Raw genomic sequence first — 13,273 nt, 5'->3', positions numbered from 1 at the left:
TGGTTTGATGGGTTGCACTTGTTGATGGGAATGTGTGGCTGCGGAGGATTAAAGACAACGGCTGAGTGGCTTCACCACAGGTGGCAGGCTGTTTTCCCAGACCTCGCCAGAGAGAAAAATCAGGTTGGCTGTCAATATAATTGCTGTCACTGCAATGTACCTCCATTATGATGCACCACGTGTATCATGTTTTCACCTTTCACTTCTCCCAGCAGCAGTGTTTAGCTCCTATGTTCTACACTTTTTAGGCAGAAGAAGCCTTTAAACAACAAGAGCTTACTTTACAGTTTTATCACAGTCACGGGATTCTAAGCAGCCCTGTGATAAGTGAAGTACACCCTTTCTGCTTCCATAGGATTTAAGAGGGTAATGACACTGTATCATATATTGTTTTTGTTCATCTGAGGTTGCATTTACTTAATTTTAAGACTTGCTAAAGACCAGATGATTTTTATTATGTTCTGATATGTAAAGCCACATAATTAACAGAGGATATACTTTCTTCTACCATGACTGCATATAACCAGACTGATACAACAATTGGCATGAAACTGTGCAGAAGATTTTTTTTTTTTTTCTTATAGCCTGAACAAAAGGTTGAGGGCTGTGAGCTCCACATGAATCTTCTTCCTCAATCTTTTCCTTGCCTACAGGAAGCTTTTAGATTCTCAGGAAGAGACAATGCCTGCAGTGTGTATTGGATGTCAGTCAGATAAAAAGGGATGTGACTGCAATATTTACAATTTATCACAATGCAGAGAAGACACATAATGGAAGGGGGGGGGGGGGGGGGGGGGGGGGGGGGGGGGGGGGGGGGGGGGGGGGGGACTGATGAGAGATTCCTGAGATTTAGCTCCAGCCTCTATCAATTTCATTTTTGGCTCAACAATGTTATTGATGATATTGATTGATTTATTTCATTCATACCCATTTGAACAATTACACTTTAGGCTGAAAATTAACTACTGTGCACTTGATTTGAATAAACAAGGACATACTTATTATTTTTCCTTTGTTTGTTGTGAACAAAGGAAAAGGATGTTCGAAACTGTGAAATGTCTTTGTGTTTACCAAAAAAACACAGGTATACAAACTATCTTCCAATTTCCTCTTGTTCTATTCACTCTTAACAGGCTCAGCTGGCTGAAGTCCTGCATGCTGTGTGCTTGAATCACAGGCTGACAATGACACTCACAGACACTAATAGTGTCACCTTCACCTTGGGTTAAGGCTCTTTTTAGAAAATGCAGGCAGGAAAGAAATGCTTGGTGCTTTGATGAACAGCAGCCACAGTGGCAGAAGGGTGAATAGAAAAATACTGTGTGGCACTATAATAATGGTGCTTGAATTTTTAGTGCTTATTGTTTTGCAATTTTTTAATTAAGTTTAGTTTTGCAATTTTAGAGTGAGAACTCAAAAGATCTGATGATCCCCTGTGAATGCATGCTTGGTGACCACAGCGAGAAAGAACTCTCCTTTAACAGGAAGTCTGTGTAGGTTCTCAGTCATCCAGGTCATGGTAGTCTTAAGCACTTGAGCTGAAGGAAATTGGACTTCTTTTTGTCAGTTCATGAAGATGCGTCACCCCTCATCTAAGAGTCTTTTTCCATTCTAAAAACTGATGAAGACTCCCAGGTATTTAACCTCTAGTGGGGTTGTCACCTTGGAGGTGGTATCGAGAGTCACTGACCCACCCGGTCGTCACGTGACTCAACCACTATTCAAGAGAGGTGTGAGTGGGGTGAGTGGGGGATGAATTGACTGGGAAGGGTTCCAGACACTTTCAATAACCATTAACAAGCTTCTGGGATAATTCTAGCCAGGTGTTTGAACACTCTTCTTGGCACAATTGATAGAGTTCATTTTAATTGGGTGGTTTGTAGACCTGGCTATTAATTATAGTCCACAAACTTTCAGTAGGGCTTTGGGAAATCCATTCCAGAAGCTGTAGATTCCACGATCAACAGATGAAATAATTATACATAAGTAGAAGTTATTCTGATGTGTCACCACTTTGCCAAGGTTCAAGAAAAGACCCAAACTGTCACCCTCAGATTGGAGGAAATTGTTAGGATGTTCACTGCATCACTGTCCACAGTGAGGTGAGTTTTACATTACCACATACTGAGAGGACACCAACCAAGAAAGAAGCCCCTTTGGTAAGTTTCCAAGTTCAGGCTACTGTCCAGGAATGATAACCTGTTTTCCTTGGTACCCTCCCTGGTGAAAACATCAACTCAGTGGACAGAAACAAAGAAAGTTCACCAGGGAGGATACCAAGGCAAAAAACTGATTAGGGAACAGCTAGTCTACTAAACAACTGAAACTCACTCAGATGAGGACAGAGTGAAAGTACTGGCGCTTGTCATGGCCGGGGAGGGAACGGACGAGGAAGGACTCACATGAAGGACTCCAGAAGCAAACATAACTAAAAAGGGGATTTATTTCAACGGGGGAAACACAAATACAAAAACCTTGGAAGGGAGGCACAGGGAGACGAAGGGCAGGCACAGGGAACACAGGAACATGCGGGCACAAAACATCAACGACGCGACAACAGGCATGGAAAACACAGGACTTAAATACACAAGGGGCTAATGAGGGAAGAGGAAACAGGTGGGAACACAGGTGAGGCAAATGAAACTAATGACACGGGGGGGAAGCAAAACTAGACACGAAGCACAGGGAAATCATACTGACAGAATAAAACAGGAAGTGATAAACCAAGGAACACGCAGACGAGTCACAACACTGGGAACATGACAACATACTGGGGAGGACACACTCAGGAAATAAATTAACACAAAACGCTGGGCCAACGGCCCAGGACATGACAGTACCCCCCCCTCAAAGGCCGGCTCCCGACGGCCAAAACCAGAAACAAAACCAGACAAGGGCGGGAGGCGGGGGACCAGGAGGGAGGGCCCGAAACAAGAACAAAGACAGGGAGCAAAACAGAAATCACAGGGCGTGAACAAAACAAAGCAAACCCGGACAGGAAGAAAACAAAAACACAGGACCAGAACAAAAGGCGACGGCACAAGGCCGGAGACAGTCCAACAGGGGGCATCAAAATGAGGCAGAGCAGAGGCAACACAGTCCAAACAAGAACAAAAACACGGGGACGAGAAGCAAAAAAAAAAAAAAAACCGGATGAAACAAAAAGCGACGGCACAAGGCCGGAGAGCTCCAATGTCCAAAACAGGGGGCCGAAACAAGGAACAGTCCAGGAGCTATGACAAAACAAAAAACAGCAGGGGAAAAAAACAGTCCACAGTTCAGGGGAGTCAGTGGGAAATCCAAAAACAAAAAACACAGTTCAGGAGGCCGCAGAGGCCAAGGGGCCACAAAGCAAAATCCCAACGAGGGAGGCCGACCGCGCTCCCAGCGGCGGCGGCGACGAGGACGAGAAGGAATCACTGGAGGCCGACCGCGCTCCCAGCGGCGGCGGCGACGAGGACGAGAAGGAATCACTGGAGGCCGACCGCGCTCCCAGCGGCGGCGGCGACGCGGACGAGAAGGAATCACTGGAGGCCGACCGCGCTCCCAGCGGCGGCGGCGACGAGGACGAGAAGGAATCACTGGAGGCCGACCGCGCTCCCAGCGGCGGCGGCGACGACGAGGAGGAGTCACTGGAGGCCGACCGCGCTCCCAGCGGCGGCGGCGACGACGAGGAGGAGTCACTGGAGGCCGACCGCGCTCCCAGCGGCGGCGGCGACGACGAGGAGGAGTCACTGGAGGCCGACCGCGCTCCCAGCGGCGGCGGCGACGACGAGGAGGAGTCACTGGAGGCCGACCGCGCTCCCAGCGGCGGCGGCGACGACGAGGAGGAGTCACTGGAGGCCGACCGCGCTCCCCGCGGCGGCGGCGACGACGAGGAGGAGTCACTGGAGGCCGACCGCGCTCCCCGCGGCGGCGGCGACGACGAGGAGGAGTCACTGGAGGCCGACCGCGCTCCCCGCGGCGGCGGCGACGACGAGGAGGAGTCACTGGAGGCCGACCGCGCTCCCAGCGGCGGCGGCGACGACGAGGAGGAGTCACTGGAGGCCGACCGCGGGGCGTGCGGCGGCGGCGACGAGGAGCAGACACTGGAGGCCGACCGCGGGGCGTGCGGCGGCGGAGAAGGGCGACCCCGGGCTCTGGTGGGGAACCCTCGGGTGACGTGGAGCGCTCGGACTGAGCGGAGACCCCCATCGGCTCGGACTGAGCGGGACCCTCGTGCGCGGAGCGCTCGGACTGAGCGGAGACCCCCATCGGCTCGGACTGAGCGGGACCCTCTGGCGCGGAGCGCTCGGACTGAGCGGGACCCCCTGGCTCGGACTGAGCGGGACCCTCTGGCGCGGAGCGCTCGGACTGAGCGGAGACCCCCATCGGCTCGGACTGAGCGGAGACCCCCATCGGCTTGGAGTGAGCTGAGCCCATGGGCTGAACGGGGCCTACATAGTGAGGCACCGGATGCGTAGGCTGGGACCGCGGAACAGGGCACACTGCTGCTTTATTGAGCAGCAGGGGCTGCTCGAGGAATAGCCGAGGTGCAGGGGACTGCGTGGAAGCAGGCCGGGAGACGACTGGCTGCGTGGAAGCAGGCCGGGAGCCGACTGGCTGCGTGGAAGCAGGCCGGGAGACGACTGGCTGCGTGGAAGCAGGCCGGGAGACGACTGGCTGCGTGGAAGCAGGCCGGGAGACGACTGGCTGCGTGGAAGCAGGCCGGGAGACGACTGGCTGCGTGGAAGCAGGCCGGGAGACGACTGGCTGCGTGGAAGCAGGCCGGGAGACGACTGGCTGCGTGGAAGCAGGCCGGGAGACGACTGGCTGCGTGGAAGCAGGCCGGGAGACGACTGGCTGCGTGGAAGCAGGCCGGGAGACGACTGGCTGCGTGGAAGCAGGCCGGGAGACGACTGGCTGCGTGGAAGCAGGCCGGGAGCTAGGGAGATCTGGCTGCGTGGAAACAGACCGAGAGCTAGGGAGATCTGGCTGCGTGGAAACAGACCGAGAGCTAGGGAGATCTGGCTGCGTGGAAACAGACCGAGAGCTAGGGAGATCTGGCTGCGTGGAAACAGACCGAGAGCTAGGGAGATCTGGCTGCGTGGAAACAGACCGAGAGCTAGGGAGATCTGGCTGCGTGGAAACAGACCGAGAGCTAGGGAGATCTGGCTGCGTGGAAACAGACCGAGAGCTAGGGAGATCTGGCTGCGTGGAAGTAGTCCGTGAGCTAGTGAGATCTGGCTGCGTGGAAACAGACCGAGAGCTAGGGAGATCTGGCTGCGTGGAAACAGACCGAGAGCTAGGGAGATCTGGCTGCGTGGAAGCAGGCCGAGAGCTAGGGAGATCTGGCTGCGTGGAAACAGACCGAGAGCTAGCTGACACTGGGGCCTGAGAGGGAGCTGACACTACTGGAGCTACAGAAGGAGCAGGAGCTGAGGGAACTGGGACCAAAACCGAAGGAACTAAGACAGGGGCTGAGGGAACTGACTGAGAGGGCACTGAAACAGCTGACACTGGGGACCGAGGAAGAGTTACTGGAGCTGACTGAAGGCGAGGGAGAGCGACTGGAGCTAGAGCTGACTGAGACCCTGCTGCTGCAGCTAACACAGAAAACCGATGCGAAGGCTTGGACCTGGTTGCCCCCACCCGCGGAACAGGAACGGGTGCAGAGGTCAGCCCGTCCGTGGCTGCCCCCACCCGCGGAACAGGAACGGGTGCAGAGGTCAGCCCGTCCGTGGCTGCCCCCACCCGCGGAACAGGTACGGGTGCAGAGGTAGCTGGAGCCAAGGGAGCGGGAGCAGGGTGAGCAGAGAGAGCTGGAGCTAACTGAGGGGTCTGAGACTGCGACTGAGGAGGAGCTGGAGCTACAGCTGACTGGGAACACTGCGACTGAGGAGGAGCTGGAGCTCCAGCTGACTGGGATCACTGTGACTGAGGAGGAGCTGGAGCTACAGCTGACTGGGAACACTGCGACTGAGGAGGAGCTGGAGCTACAGCTGACTGGGAACACTGCGACTGAGGAGGAGCTGGAGCTACAGCTGACTGGGAACACTGCGACTGAGGAGGAGCTGGAGCTACAGCTGACTGGGAACACTGCGACTGAGGAGGAGCTGACACTGGAGGAACTGACACTGGAGGAACTGACAGAGTGCTAGGGTGAACAGACATTAGGGAAACCGACTGAAGGCTAGAGGGGCCTGAGTACGTCAAAACTGGCCGCGTGGAAGCAGGCCGGGAGACAGAAAGAGCAGACTGCGAGCTAGAGAGAGCAGGAGCTAAGGGCGTTAGAGCTAACTGCGAGCTAGGGGAGACTGACTGCGAGGAGACTGACTGCGAGGAGACTGACTGCGAGGAGACTGACTGCGAGGAGACTGACTGCGAGGAGACTGACTGCGAGCTAGGGAGAGGAGCTGACTGCGTGGAAGCAGCCTGAGGCACAGCTGACTGGGGAGACTGAGACACAGCTGACACCGGGCACTGAGAATGCGCTGACACTGGGGACTGAGAATGAGCTGACACTGGGGACTGCTGTAGGTGAAGGGTGGAGGTTAAGAAATCCTGCACTAACCCATGCAGAAAGCCAAATAACCAAGGGTAATCATCGACTAGCCCTTGCAGCTGGGCCGTGAGCTGTTGCTGTTCCTGCTCACATGGGTCAGCCAGAAGGTCCATAACCAGTGAATCCACCCAACGGATAATGGTCTGCTTTGCCACCTCAGGGAGGGGAAAGGCAGGGGGGTGACGGGAATAATTGTCCGCAGGCATAGTAGCGTTGAAGCCAGTGTTACTCACGGAAACGGAGGATTGGGTGTGAAATGGTGAAGCGGTCCGCGGCGTTATACCGCTCGGGTCTCGGGGTGCCTTCCGCCGTTGCTGCCGGGAACTCCCTCTCCTCCGCGGCTGCCGAGGAAGGGAGGGATCAGCGAAAGGGGAGGCAGGTGAGTGACGATGACGGGGACTGTTCAAAGACGCCGGGCCCCCCAGCGCTAGACGAGTGCCGTCGAAAAAATTGGAGCCGGAGGGGGGTTTTGTAATGGTCGCGTCGTTCTGTCATGGCCGGGGAGGGAACGGACGAGGAAGGACTCACATGAAGGACTCCAGAAGCAAACATAACTAAAAAGGGGATTTATTTCAACGGGGGAAACACAAATACAAAAACCTTGGAAGGGAGGCACAGGGAGACGAAGGGCAGGCACAGGGAACACAGGAACATGCGGGCACAAAACATCAACGACGCGACAACAGGCATGGAAAACACAGGACTTAAATACACAAGGGGCTAATGAGGGAAGAGGAAACAGGTGGGAACACAGGTGAGGCAAATGAAACTAATCACACGGGGGGGAAGCAAAACTAGACACGAAGCACAGGGAAATCATACTGACAGAATAAAACAGGAAGTGATAAACCAAGGAACACGCAGACGAGTCACAACACTGGGAACATGACAACATACTGGGGAGGACACACTCAGGAAATAAATTAACACAAAACGCTGGGCCAACGGCCCAGGACATGACAGCGCTGATCTCACAGCTTTGATAAAAACCAACTGTATCAATGATACACTCATTCTGATAGGATCTTCTGCTGCCATCCTTTTTTCTGCGTTAAATGTGGCACAATTTGGAGTACAATGCCTGCTGCAAACTTTAACAAATCTGTCCTACATTTTGTGCTATTAATAGTAAACTCCCACAAATACATATGCAGTAAGGCAAGCTGCAAAAATAACTGCATCCACAAGCTTGACATTGCACTTTTGATTAACTCACGGCAGTAGTTAATGGTACAAAGAGGGTTTTGCAGTGACAATGACCATTGGTAGATCTGGGACTTTGAGCAATTACATAAAACACATTGTATGTAACATTCATTTTATTTAATTTAAAATCACATGAACACAACAGTCTGAGTAGCACATGGATGCAGGGTAAAGCACTGTCCACATACAAAGCAATTTTGTAGCTGACAGATGGTAATGGACAGTTCAGGCTCTGGTAACCCTCTTGTGTATTTCCCACTGTGTCACATACCCATCAGCTGTATCTTTCGCTCCCATTGGCAGATGCCTTAACTCTGTTATTTCACCCATCATTGCAACAATTTTATTGACATTTCATGGATCTAGTTGCCGCATGGCTGCTAGTCTCCTTCCTGTATGCATGCCCCTTCAGGCACAGAAAACTAAAGACGCTGCTAAATTTAAAGGTAACGTAACTTGCCTAAACCTGCATGTGGAACCCAACAGAGTTCACGCACACAACTTACTGATATTGTGCTGAAGAATTTGAGATGGTTAAAGAAAATATCTAAATTATAGTCTATTTACTTAATCCTTAATTTTCTCTGAGCCCTAGAGGAACAATTTATCCTACTTTTGACATAATAATATATTTATTGTCATCCTTTTGCCTCTTCATTGTGAACCCATCCCTACATATGGAGGTGGCACAAGATTAATTCAGTAGCCTGAAAGACTCTTGGCCTTACTCAGAGAGAAATCCATTAATTTTCCATGGTCTGGTGGTCTAGTATATCACTCTCTTGATCTAAAGGTCAGATGTGAATCAAACCCAATCATATAAGAGAAACTATAGATTTATTTTAATCTAATGACTTAAAAAATTGTCTCTTTCACACAGAAGCTGCTCTGTGTTATCCATCTGAAAGGAAAGGAAAGAGGTTTGTGCAGTCAGATATACTTTTTAAAAGCATCAGCTCTTTTCAGTAACTCAAAAAATAAATTTTATAAAACCATGCCTACTGTATATAAGAAAAAGATTTATCCAAGATTTATCATGATCTTGTGTATAGTAGTTGCAAAATTTTAGCTCTGATTCATAAACTGCAGTGTGCTTTGACACCACCCCTTAAATAACAGTAAAGGCAGCATGTACGTTTCCAAGCTCAAGTTAGACGCAAATCATGGAGTGACGTCATACAACAGAAATAACCTGTGATGTCACAGAAAGAAAGAACGGATTAAGTAAAACAAGTATGCTCTTTGTGTTGATACACATTTTGTTGTGTTACGCTGGCCTGTGCCAAGCACACAATCCATCAATATTCATGGGAGAGTTCAGGCAGAGACATCCTTACTGTGCTGTGAGGTCCAGCCAGCTGTGAGTGGAGCCACCGTGACACAGACAGCATGAGTGTACCACTGCGACTTAAGAAGATGGAGGGGTCGTCCGACGCTGCAGTCAGGATGGATGATGAGTGTATTTTTGTGACTGCAGGGGACAAGTAGATTTTAGAGGCTCTGCGAGAGCTTATTGACAATTTTGCGTCTGTCACTTGGTGCGGCTTGTTATTTTTAATCACACTGTGCTCATCTTTATGCATTAGCAGTTACAAAGGGATGCCCCAGTGCAATTTGGGTAATGGACTTTTTGTCATTGAAGCAAGTGGACTATTATTGCACAATGTAAATATTATAATCTATAATTCCATGTAAAAGTGTGTGTAGTGTATAGTATGTAGAGTATAGTGTATAGTGTGAATTACTTATTTTTATATTTATTCTTCTTATTTATATGTGAGTGTATATATGGTTGCAGGTACAAAATACATTTCACTGTGCATTGTACTGTGTATAACTGTGCATGTGACAAATAAACACTATCTTATCTTATCTTATCTAAGTAGCTGTTCAGTGCATCCCTCTTTATAGATTTCTAACCCTTGTGTCACACCAGGCTATTTTACTCCCACATCAGGGTAACGAGCTGGTGGCCACCTGCTACAGACGTCCCGCCTCCTTCCTACTTCTACAATTGTGCTGTGCACCTTCTAACTCATAATTTTTGTTTTCAGAAAAATTTCAGAAACTTCTATTTTACCTTCAAGTTTTCAGGGATTATATTATTCATTCATAAGATTGTAAGAGTAGCCATATGATAATGGTTTCCAGACAAATGTAAGATGCCTTTGAGTGATTATTCAAGTTACCACTGTACCATTTTATGTGTCAGATGTCAGAGAGGTCATCAAGTTCTTTGCATTTTTTTTTTCTGGGAGTTTAAAGTCTTGCATAAAATTCAAATTCAGAGTTAAGGATGCAATTCTCAGTTTTTAGCCACTAGCGCTATTGAGCAATATTTTCATGGGGTCCCAAGCTGCTATCTTAAACCGGTGTGGAAATCACTTGAAGCTGGCTTCAAAAATGACTCAGTTCCCTGTTAAATGCTTGACTTTACAGCAGAAAAATAGAATGGCTTAAAGCTAGGCGGCCTTTATTTGGTAGGTGGATGTTTTTTTTTTTAATGTTTTTATTTATTTATTTATTTTTATTTTATTTTATTTTATTTATTTTTATTTAGTATAGTCCTTGGGGTTATAGATCTTGTACAGCACTTTGGTCATTGTCGTTGTTTTAAATGTGCTTTATAAATAAACTTGACTTGACACAGGCTGCTAGAGATTTGCTAATTCAAGTCAACCTTTCAACTGTGTTTTCTGAGTGTTCAGTATCATTACCTGGCCAATTAACCATAGTAATGTCTTACTATGAATAATTTTTAACAGCCCATGCAAGAAGTGTTTACTCCAGATTTTTGTGCAAGTCAAATGTCATACATCCATTTTTTATTTATTTATTTTTTTTACTGCTCATGGAGCCCATCTCAGCTGTCATTGACAGTTAGATGTGGGGTACACTCTGGACAGGTCCAATCCATCACAGAACTAACACGTAAGACATGTCCAAATATAGGGGCTACATCCTTGGAGGGGACGAAGCCTACATGTAGGTAGGCTGTGAAGGCTGGAAGTGAGTGGCTGTTAAATGGGATGGTCTAGCCTATGATGCACTGCTTCTGTTGCCTAGCAACCTTGGCAGAAGCAGCTACAGACCTTTGGGACGTCATTGTTTGACATAGATGGAGAAGAAAATCTTTATTTTATCTAATTTGTTTCATTTTTACTGGATTAAACCTAGATGTTTCATCGGTATGTGATCCATCTAAGGCTGAGGGACCACGGTCAAGTCACAACAAGACTGTTAGGCTCAGTCCCTTTAGCCAAAAGTGATGTTAGCCTTGGCCTGTAAACAACAGCTAGCTACTGTAGTTTATGAGACTAGTGTTATTTCACTTTGGCAATATAACAAATAATAAAGCAGGGCCTGCATTAAATATATCATTTTTGCTAAATGAAACGTACCAATATGTGTGTTTGTGTGTGTGTGTATATATATATATAATATACACTCGTCATAATCAAGTGGCTGGCATAGTATACAGGAAGATCTGTGCTGAGTATGACCTCGAAGTTCCAAGGTCAAAATGGGATATGCCCCCCAAAGGTAGTCGAGAATAACAGAGCTAAGATCTTGGATGGGTGTTCTGTTAAATGTAATTTCCCCATTGTGGGATCAATAAAGTATCATCATCATCATCCTGTGGAACTTCCAGATACAGACAGACAAACTTGTGATGACTAACCAGCCGGACATAGTAGTGGTGGAAAAACAGGAAGAAAGCCATAGTGATAGATGTTGTGATACCAAGTGACAACATCAAGGAGAAAGAACACCAGAAGCTCGATAAATACCAAGGGCTCAGAGAGGAGCTGGAAAGGATGGGGAAGATGAAGGTAACAGTGGTCCCCGTGGTAATCGGAACACTCGGGGCAGTGACCCCCCCAAACTGGGAGAATGGCTCCAGCAGATTCCTGGAATGACATCCGAGATCTCTGTCCAGAAAAGTGCAGTTCTGGGAACAGCTAAGATACTGGGCAGGACCCTCAAGTTCCCAGGCCTCTGGTAGAGGACCCGAGCTTGGAGGACAAAAGACTGCCCACAGGGCGAGCTGGGGTTTTTTCTTTTGACTCATTAATTTTTATCACTGCATACCTCTACTATTCTATCTAATATATTGCAAACACTATAGTTATGTGAAAGCTTTAGTTTCTGATATTTAAGAGCAATATTCCATAATCTCAGCAAAACAAAAAATCAAAAGATGTGATCATTTTGTATGTTTCTGATAAAGTGAAGGATAAACTGAAGTATTAAATATTCCTTTAGTGGGTGAGAAAATCATTTCATAACTGTTTTAAGTCAGGTGACAGACAATCATTCCCACCCACAGCCAATTAAGAATCACAAACTCACTCAACATGAATGGTGGTTGCAACCCAGGACCTTCTTGCTGTGGGTCAGCAGTGCTAACCACTGCACCACTGCGTGAATGTCTAGTAAGATTTTGTTTATACAACACTAATTAGCAGCTATCTGTCTGCAGAATGCACAAAGCACTCTGCTATCCAAGCTAGCCTTTGTTAGTGTATGACTTAACACTTCACTGCTCCTGTCCTAACATTTGGGCTCCAAGAAAACAAACAAACAAAAACTGGATAGTCAAAGTAATTAAACTGAGGATTCACAATCCTGAGTCTACAAACCAGTTTCTGTCTCCACTGTGCTTTCCCTATTGTTCTGTAAGTACAATATAGAGAAGAACAAAGTCTATGTTGAGTGATACAGAATCAATTTTTTTCGTTTTTATTACTGCATGTAATGAACATGCAGGGGCACAATCATATGAAAACAATATGCATCCCTGCAGTTAGTTTCACGGTGCCCTGCTGATTTATATTTGATGGTAGTAAAATGCAAAGTAGTGATGCACCAGCAAAGGCAGCAAGAAGAAAACTGTAAGCAAGAAAACAACATGCACAACAAATATTCACTAAGTTGGCTTGGCAAATATTTCATGACGAAAGAACATATCTGTCAGGTGTTTAAACCTTTAAAACTCGCATGTCATATTTTTTTATTATTTAATTATTCCCATTATTATCCCTGTTTTGACTCTTTAAATAAATAAATAATTAAATAAATGACAGATGAATGGTCGTTTGGCAGAATTTATTCCTGACGGTGTGAATCTGTGCAACTAAGACATTATTTATTTATTTATTTATTTCACTAATTGCAGTATTTTTTTTTCAGTGGGATTCCCTTGTGTTGCTAGATTTAAATACATTTTGCAGAAAAACATCAGCCTCGACTTGCAGGTTTTACTCTGCAGTGGATGTTGCGCAACACCAGCTATTTCAGAGTCTTCCGATTGCACCTAAGGACAGCCGTGTTAGAATGAGTTCACAGCGCACCATCTTACAATTAACCATGCCGACAGACTTGTTAGCAGTCTTCAGGGACAATCGCCGTGGAGTTGTGAATGGGAGTGGGGGGCGGGTACAAGGAAGCAGACGCTGCTCTCCCGCGCACAGGGAGCGCACAGAGAAAAGCGCAATCCGATGGAGCGGCGGCGGCGATTTA

This window comes from Archocentrus centrarchus, chromosome 20 (assembly GCF_007364275.1).
Source record: "Archocentrus centrarchus isolate MPI-CPG fArcCen1 chromosome 20, fArcCen1, whole genome shotgun sequence".
Taxonomy (NCBI): Eukaryota; Metazoa; Chordata; class Actinopteri; order Cichliformes; family Cichlidae; genus Archocentrus; species Archocentrus centrarchus.
The sequence above is the reverse complement of the archived record's forward strand: the minus strand, read 5'-3'. Positions refer to the sequence as shown.